This window comes from Anolis sagrei, chromosome 6 (genome assembly GCF_037176765.1).
Source record: "Anolis sagrei isolate rAnoSag1 chromosome 6, rAnoSag1.mat, whole genome shotgun sequence".
NCBI classification, from domain to species: domain Eukaryota; kingdom Metazoa; phylum Chordata; class Lepidosauria; order Squamata; family Dactyloidae; genus Anolis; species Anolis sagrei.
Window position 1 is genome coordinate 1,621,467 of NC_090026.1, and position 9,702 is coordinate 1,631,168.

A 9,702-nucleotide genomic window follows, 5' to 3' on the forward strand; every position below is an offset into this window, starting at 1 on the left:
GCAGAGCATTCCTAATGGCAGGAAATACCATCCCATCCCAGCATCGCTCACAGCAAGAAAGTACTCTTGTTCTTCCTTAACTGAAAGAGAGAGCCATGCCAGTCTGTGTCAACACTAAAAGAAGCCCAAAGGAACCCTGAAGCATCTCCAAGACTCAATGGAAATATTTCATGGACTCCCAACCAACTGCCATCAGATGCCTGGAGTTCATTCCAAATATGACTGGAGTTTTATCCTGTCCACCTTAAAAAAAAAATACAGTGTTCCCTCGCTACTTCGCGGTTCGCTTTTAGCAAACTTGCTGTTTCACGGTTTTTTAAAAATATTAATTTATTAGCTTTCCCCTGCCACACCTTGCTGTGCCTCAATCTGTGTATATGTGTTTTTGTGTTTGTTTATATGTGTGTGTGTGTGTTTATGTGTGTGTATATATTTGTGTATATGTATGTTTGCGTATATATGTGTGTGTGTATTTGTGTGTTTATATGTGTACATGCATATTGTGTATATGTATGTGCTAGTCTATATGCATATTTGTGTGTATGTGTGTATGTGTGTGTGCATGTGTATATGTGTGTATATATGTATATTTCTGTGTTTCTGCATCCTAGAGAAGGGAATGATGCTGGGGAAAGTGGAAGGCAAAAGGAAGAGGGGCTAACCAAGGGCAAGATGGATGGATGGCATCCTTGAAGTGACTGGACTGACCTTGAAGGAGCTGGGGGTGGTGACGGCCGACAGGGAGCTCTGGCGTGGGCTGGTCCATGAGGTCATGAAGAGTCGGAGACGACTGAACGAATAAACAATGCATATATTTATGTCTGTGTATGAATGTGTGCATTTGTATATGTGTGTATATGTATATATGGTGTATTTTGGGGGTTTTCAAAACTGTTCCGCTGGGGTTTCTGTGTGTGTGTGTGTGTGTGTGTTTTGTTTTTTTAGGGGTGATGGACACTCGTTGGACTGTTAGGTGTCTTGTGTCCAAATTTCGTGTCAATTTGTCCACTGTGTTTTGCGTTATGTTAATCCCACAAACTAACATTACATTTTTATTTATATAGAAAATATATATTGCAGTATTTTCGCTGTTTCGCGGGTTTTTGCCACCGCTGCTCTCCGAAGCACTTTCCCGCCTCAGTGCTCCCTCCCTCCAGCCTTAAAGGGCCTTTCCTTCACTTTATTTTAAATTTATAAAGACTTAAAATACTGTATAACTACTAAAATAGTAGTAAAAACATCTACTTCAGAAAAACATCTATTTCGGCTTCATCGACTATTCTAAAGCCTTTGACTGTGTGGATCATAATAAATGGTGGCAAGTTCTTGGTGGGATGGGCATCCCAAGCCCCCTTCCCTCTCTCCTGACAAGGAATCTGTACAAGGACCAAGGAGCCACAGTCAGAACTGACCACGGAACAGGAGACGGGTTCCAGATTGGGAAAGGCGTCCGGCAAGGCTGCATCCTCTCACCCAACCTTTGTAACTTGTATGCAGAACACATCATGCGAGGATGTGCGGGGCTGGATGAATGCAAAGCTGGGGTGAAAATGGCTGGAAGAAACATTAACAACCTCAGATATGCAGATGACACCACTCTGATGGCCGAAAGCGAGGAGGAGCTGAGGAGCCTTCTCATCAAGGTGGAAGAAGAAAGCGCAAAAGCCGGGTTGCAGATAAACGTCAAAAAAACCAAGATTATGGCAACAAGAATGAAAATAGAGGGAGAAAACGTGGAGGCCGTGACAGGGTTTGTATTTCTAGGTGGGAAGATGAGTGCAGATGCAGACTGTGGCCAGGAAATCAGGAGACGCTTACTTCTTGGGAGGAGAGCAATGTCCAGTCTCGATAGAATAGTAAAGAGTAGAGACATCAGACTGGCAACCAAGATCCATTGTCTAGTCAAAGCCATGGCATTCCCTGTAGTCACCTACGGATGTGAGAGCTGGACCTTCGGGAAGGCTGAGCCAAGGAAGAGAGATGCTTTTGAGCTGTGGTGTTGGAGGAAAGTGCTGAGAGTGCCTTGGACTGCGAGAAGATCCAACCAGTCCATCCTCCAGGAAAGAAAGCCCGACTAAAGCTCACTGGAGGGAAGGAGACTAGAGACAAAGCGGAAGTCCTTTGAATGCCACATCATGAGGAGACAGCAAAGCCTAGAGAAGGGAATGATGCTGGGGAAAGTGGAAGGCAAGAGGGGCCAACCAAGAGCAAGATGGATGGATGGCATCCTTGAAGGAACTGGACTGACCTTGAAGGAGCTCGGGGTGGTGACAGCCGACAGGGAGCTCTGGCGTGGGATGGTCCATGAGGTCACGAAGAGTCGGAGACGACTGAACAAATGAACAAGGTAAAGAATCCCTTGATTATTAGTTACTAAATCAACCAGATGAGTAAATGCATTGCAGTTCCATAGCACAGAAAGTAGTATCCTTTTTTTTGCAGACAACTTTTTCAGTGCTCACCGCAGCTCTTTCATTTTCAGTGAAATAACTCCAAACATGGAATTTGCTCTGTTTCTTGACCACAATCGGCACGCACACGTTTGCATGGAATTACTCACTTCAGTCTCACGACCACTTTCTTCTTTGGGTTTGTTTCCTTAGCGTTTCCTTTGGTTTAGAGCAGACGGGCGTTTCATGTTTTTGCAACGGAGGGAGGCTTTCCTGCTCGCTGCCTCTGCCGCAGAGATCCGCTTTCTCCACTGAATCCCCTCCGGGTGAAATCAGACTCTTCTGGTAGTGGACACACTCTTTCTTCCCTTGACCGGGAACAACTGTATTTTGCTGCTTTGTTTGAAGGGAACGGGAGGCAGCTTGACAGCCGGTGTTGGGTTTCACCTTCCTGGGTGACCTGTCAGCTTGGCATCCGCTGTGTTTATCTCCAAGGACCGGCGCATGCTTGGCCCAAGCTGAAAACACGGCCTTCCCTCCATTGTGAAAATGGCAGGCCATCCCTCCCTCTCCTTCCGGACAGTCTGTGCAAAGCGCTTCCAGCAATGGTGTGTTCCTCCACACAACACTCAAGAGGCCAGGACTGCCCAGCAAATCTTGCATTGTCAAAGGCTTTCATGGCCGGAATCACTGAGTTGTTGTAGGTTTTTTCGGGCTATATGGCCATGGTCTAGAGGCATTCTCTCCTGACGTTTCACCTGCATCTATGGCAAGCATCCTCAGAGGTTGGGAGGTCTGTTGGAACGAGGAAAAAGGGTTTATATATCTGTGGAAAGACCAGGGTGGGACAAAGGACTCTTGTCTGCTGGAGCTAGGGGTGAGTGTTTCTACTGACCACCATGATTAGCACTTGATGGCCTGGCTGTGCCTGGAGCAAACTTTTGTTGAGAGGTGATTAGATGTCCTTTTTGTTTCCTCTCTGTTGTTGTGCTGTTGTAATTTAAGAGTTTTTTTGATACTGGTAGCCAGATTTTGTTCATTTCCATGGTTTCCTCCTTTCTGTTGAAATGTCCACATTGTCACAACCACCATGTCAGACTACACAGAGAAGCCATTGAAATCCACAAGAAGCATGTGGACAGGAGGCATGAGAGGCTGAGAAGAGGCATGGTGAGGGCCATGGGTAGATATGTGAGAGGAAGTCCTAGGGAGGAGGAGCAGGTTTGTTTTCTGCTGCCCTGGAGATTAGGACGCAATGAAACAATGACTTCAACTACAGGAAAGCAAGGAGAACATGAGAAAGAACTTCCTAATGGTGAGAACTGTTCAGCAGTGGAACTCTCCGCCCCAGAGTGTGGTGGAGGGCTCCTTCTTTGGAGGCTTTGAAACAGAGGCTGGGTGGCCATCTGTCAGGGGTGCTTTGAAGGTGATTTTCCTGCTTCTTGGTGGAATGGGGTTGGACTGGGTGGCCCACCAGGTCTCTTCTAACTAGAATTGTAGGAGCCTATGATTTTGTGGCCAGATTTGTTCAGAAGTTCCTTTGAGGCTAAGAGAGTGTGACACTCCACGGCCAAAGAAAGGGCATTCGAACCCTGGCCTCCTAGTCCAGTGCTCCATTATCTCACGCTGTGGGCTCCTAATTATTTGTTTGTTGCTGTCATCACGTGCATTCAAGGTATGGCCATCCAATCAGAGGTTTTCCTCAGCCATTCACAGATTAATAGAGGTGGAAGAGATCCCAAGAGTCACCCAATTCGAGCCCTCCTGATAGACGGCCATCCACCTCTGCATAAAAAACCTTGAGAGATGGGGACTCCACCACTTTATGACTCTGACCAAGGAACAATATCCTATTCCGACCCTTTACGAAGCGCCATACCCACATGACCCTCTCCTGGCAGACTCCGATCCCAAGGACATCAAAGGAACTCCGGAGATAGCAAAGTCAGGGAGGCTTGCTCACATGACGCCTGACGACAGCGAAAAAGGGATTATTTTTAGGCAAGAGAGCCGTTCCTCAGCAACCAAGAGCAAGAGGGAGATGAAACACACCAGATGGACAGCGACGCCTCACCTCGGGGGCCTACCGGCTGTTAGGAATTGTGGGAGTTGAAGTCCAAAACACCTGGAGGGAGGGCCCAAGTTGGTCCAGGCAAGTGTCTGCAACACTGCATTGGATTTCATGCTCTCTTGAATGCTCCTACACTTTCCCGATGTACTTGTTTACATTTGTGAGGCACCCAACTTCTTTGCTCAGAGTGTCCCCTGGCTATGGGGGATTTGGGGAGCTGCAGTCTTGAAAAACAGGGTCGTATTCCCACGGATCTCCAGTTTTGCCTTTGTTTACCACGAGCAGGCCAGGCAAGCGAGTGGCATGCTCCCGGGAAGGGTGTGCGAGCCTCCCCGGAGTGAGTAAACGCACAGGAATGCCAACCGAGAGGTCCTTCCTGCTTCGAGGGCGCCTCCCGAACCCAACCCCAGTGGGTTCAGCCGGGTCCAGACGAGAAAGGGAGGCGCACAGGAAACAAACAAACAAGAGCCAGCTGTGGTGAACTCCTCGGCACCTTGATCATCCCTGGCCAGGCGGGGATTCCTCGCACTCCAGAGCCAGGCTTCATTTCGAGGTGGGACCAAGCCTTTCCTTTCATCCTGTTGGGAAAGGGATCAAGAGAAGGAACCGGCGGTTCTAGTCTCCCATGTCGTGACTCTAGAATCATAGAATCATAGAATCGAAGAGTTGGAAGAGACCTCATGGGCCATCCAGTCCAACCCCATTCTGCCAAGAAGCAGGAATATTGCATTCAAATCACCCCTGACAGATGGCCATCCAGCCTCTGCTTAAAAGCTTCCAAAGAAGGAGCCTCCACCACACTCCGGGGCAGAGAGTTCCACTGCTGAACGGCTCTCACAGTCAGGAAGTTCTTCCTCATGTTCAGATGGAATCTCCTCTCTTGTAGTTTGAAGCCATTGTTCCCTTGCGTCCTAGTCTCCAAGGAAGCAGAAAACAAGCTTGCTCCCTCCTCTTCCTCCCTGTGGCTTCCTCTCACATATTTATACATGGCTATCATATCTCCTCTTAGCCTTCTCTTCTTCAGGCTAAACATGCCCAGCTCCTTAAGCCGCTCCTCATAGGGCTTGTTCTCCAGACTCTTGATCATTTGAGTTGCCCTCCTCTGGACACATTCCAGCTTGTCAATATCTCTCTTGAATTGTGGTGCCCAGAATTGGACACAATATTCCAGGTGTGGTCTAACCAAAGCAGAATAGAGCATGGGGAGCATGACTTCCCTAGATCTAGACATTATGCTCCTATTGATGCAGGCCAAAATCCCATTGGCTTTTTTTGCCGCCATATCACATTGTTGGCTCATGTTTAACTTGTTGTCCACGAGGACTCCAAGATCTTTTTCACACGTACTGCTCTCTGCAATATTTTCTCACAGCTCATGAAGAATCTAGAAACGAGATCTAACACATGCATTTTTTCAAGAGAGGGTTGGGAACTTATCATAGACTCACAGAATTGGAAGAGACCACATGGGCCATCATCGAGTCCAACCTTTGGTCATGCAGGAAAAGCACAATCAAAGCATCCCTGACAGGTTGTTGCACCTCAGAGTAGATTCGCCTTGCTGAAAACACTAAATTGCACACAGCCAGAAGTCTTTATAGTTTATTAGAAACTAGCTGTCCCCTGCCACACGTTGTTGTGGCCCCATGGGGGTTCTGTGTGGGAGGTTTGGCCCAATTCTATCGTTGGTGTGGTTCAGAATGCTCTGTGGTTGTAGGTGAACTATAAATCCCAGCAACTGCAACTCCCAAATATCAAGATTCTATTTCCCCCAAATTCCACCAGTGTTCACATTTGGGCATATTGAGTATATTGAGTATTTGTGTAGAGTTTGGTCCAGATCCATCATTGTTTGAGTCCACAGTGATCTTTGGTTATAGGTGAACTACAACTCCAAAACCAAGGACACTGCCCACCAAACCCTTCCAGCATTTTCTGTGGGTCATGGGAGAACTGTGTGCCAAGTATGGTTCAATTCCATCGTTGGTGGGGTTCAGAATGCTCTTTGATTGTAGGTGAACTATAAATCCCGGCAACCACAACTCCCAAATGACAAAATCAATTTTTTGAGTGAAGGACATACATTGGACTGTTAGGTGTCTTGTGTCCAAATTTGGTGTCAATTTGTCCAGTGGTTTTTGAGTTATGTTAATCCCACAAACGAACATTACATTACATTTTTATTTATATAGATTCCAGGAGTAGAATTTCCTTCCTTCCTTCCTTCCTTCCTTCCTTCCTTCCTTCCTTCCTTCCTTCCTTCCTTCCAAGGGGAAGATTCCTCTTACTTCCTGTTGTCTCACCCTGTTCTTAACTGTAGGAAGTTTGTAACTCAAGGACTGCCTGTATATATATTATATACACACACACAACTATAAATCCCAGCAATTACAACTCCCAAATGTCAAGATTCTATTTCCCCCAAACTCCACCACTGTTCCCATTTGGGCATATTGAGTATTCGAGATCCACAGTGATCTCTGGATGTCGGTGAACTACAACTCCAAAACCAAAGGACACTGCCCACCAAACCCAAGCATCCTCAGAGGTTATGAGGTCTGTTAGAAACTAGGAAAATTGGGTTTATTATATATCTGTGGAGTAATGTTCAGGAAAACCACAAAAAGGAACAAAATCTGGTTCCCGGTATTAAAAAAAACTCTAAAATCAGGACAGTAAAGAAAGAACAACACTCAAAGGCAAGGGAATTTCAGACAAGAAACAATCAGGGCCACCTAATCACCTCCCAACAAAGGATTCCCCCAGGCAGGAAGCAGCCATGCCTTGAAGCTGCAAGGCTATTCAATGCTGATCAAGGTGATGAATTGCAGCATTCACACTTGCTTCGAGCAGACAAGAGTTCTTTCTCCCACCCTGGACATCATTCCACAGATGTATAAACCCCACTTGCCTCATTTCCAACAGACCTCTATGCAGATACCTTCACTGATTGACTTTGCAGCTGCAAGGCCATTCAATGCTAATCAAGGTGGTCAATGGCAGCATTCACACTTGCCTCAAGCAGACAGTTCTTTCTCCCACCCTGGACATTATCCCACAGATATATAAACCCCACTTGCCTCATTTCCAACAGATCTCTATGCAGATACCTTCACTGATTGACTTTGCAGCTGCAACGCCATTCAATGCTAATCAAGGTGGCCAATAGCACCATTCACACTTGCCTCAAGCAGACAGGAGTTCTTTCTCCCACCCTGGACATTATCCCACAGATATCTAAACCCCACTTGCCTCATTTCCAACAGACCTCTATGCAGATACCTTCACTGATTGACTTTGCATCTGCAACGCCATTCAATGCTAATCAAGGTGGCCAATAGCACCATTCACACTTGCCTCAAGCAGACAGGAGTTCTTTCTCCCACCCTGGACATTATCCCACAGATATCTAAACCCCACTTGCCTCATTTCCAACAGACCTCTATGCAGATACCTTCACTGATTGACTTTGCAGCTGCAAGGCCATTCAATGCTAATCAAGATGGCCAATGGCAGCTTTCACACTTGTCTCAAGCAAACAGGAGTTCTTTCACCCACCCTGGACATCATTCCACAGGTATCTAAAACCCACTTGCCTCATTTCCAACAGACCTCTATGCAGATGCCTTCACTGATTGACTTTGCAGCTGCAAGGCCATTCAATGCTAATCAAGGTGGCCAAAGGCAGCATTCACACTTGCCTCAAGCAGACAGGAGTTCTTTCTCCCACCCTGGACATTATCCCACAGATATCTAAACCCCACTTGCCTCATTTCCAACAGACCTCTATGCAGATACCTTCACTGATTGACTTTGCAGCTGCAAGGCCATTCAATGCTAATCAAGATGGCCAATGGCAGCTTTCACACTTGTCTCAAGCAAACAGGAGTTCTTTCACCCACCCTGGACATCATTCCACAGGTATCTAAAACCCACTTGCCTCATTTCCAACAGACCTCTATGCAGATGCCTTCACTGATTGACTTTGCAGCTGCAAGGCCATTCAATGCTAATCAAGATGGCCAATGGCAGCTTTCACACTTGTCTCAAGCAGACAGGAGTTCTTTCACCCACCCTGGACATCATTCCACAGGTATCTAAAACCCACTTGCCTCATTTCCAACAGACCTCTATGCAGATACCTTCACTGATTGACTTTGCAGCTGCAAGGCCATTCAATGCTAATCAAGATGGCCAATGGCAGCTTTCACACTTGTCTCAAGCAAACAGGAGTTCTTTCACCCACCCTGGACATCATTCCACAGGTATCTAAAACCCACTTGCCTCATTTCCAACAGACCTCTATGCAGATGCCTTCACTGATTGACTTTGCAGCTGCAAGGCCATTCAATGCTAATCAAGGTGGCCAAAGGCAGCATTCACACTTGCCTCAAGCAGACAGGAGTTCTTTCTCCCACCCTGGACATTATCCCACAGATATCTAAACCCCACTTGCCTCATTTCCAACAGACCTCTATGCAGATACCTTCACTGATTGACTTTGCAGCTGCAAGGCCATTCAATGCTAATCAAGATGGCCAATGGCAGCTTTCACACTTGTCTCAAGCAAACAGGAGTTCTTTCACCCACCCTGGACATCATTCCACAGGTATCTAAAACCCACTTGCCTCATTTCCAACAGACCTCTATGCAGATGCCTTCACTGATTGACTTTGCAGCTGCAAGGCCATTCAATGCTAATCAAGGTGGCCAAAGGCAGCATTCACACTTGCCTCAAGCAGACAGGAGTTCTTTCTCCCACCCTGGACATCATTCCACAGATATCTGAACCCCACTTGTTTACTTTCCAACAGATCTCACAACCTCTGCCATAGATGCAGGTGAAACGTCAGGAGAGAATGCTTCTAGAACATGGCAATATAGCCCGAAAAACCTACAACAACCCTGTGATTCCAGCCACGGAAGCCTTCGACAAGTCAGGAGAGAATGCTTCTGGAACATGGCCATACAGCCCAAAAAAATTACAGCAATCCACTTTAAGGGACACTGTGAAACCCAAAGAGCGGCACACAAAACCTTCCGTTTCCATGAGGATCTGCTTATCTAGGAATGAGAAAGTTACAAGGGGGTGAGTGGGAGGAACTTTAGCACGATCCTAAATAGTTTCAACTGGCTTAAATGGCCTCGTTTGGAGCAAGAAACGAGTTAATTTGCTTTTAGTCTTTTGAAAACATTGTGATTATTCCAAACCGATTATATTATACATCGCTCTGTGATCTC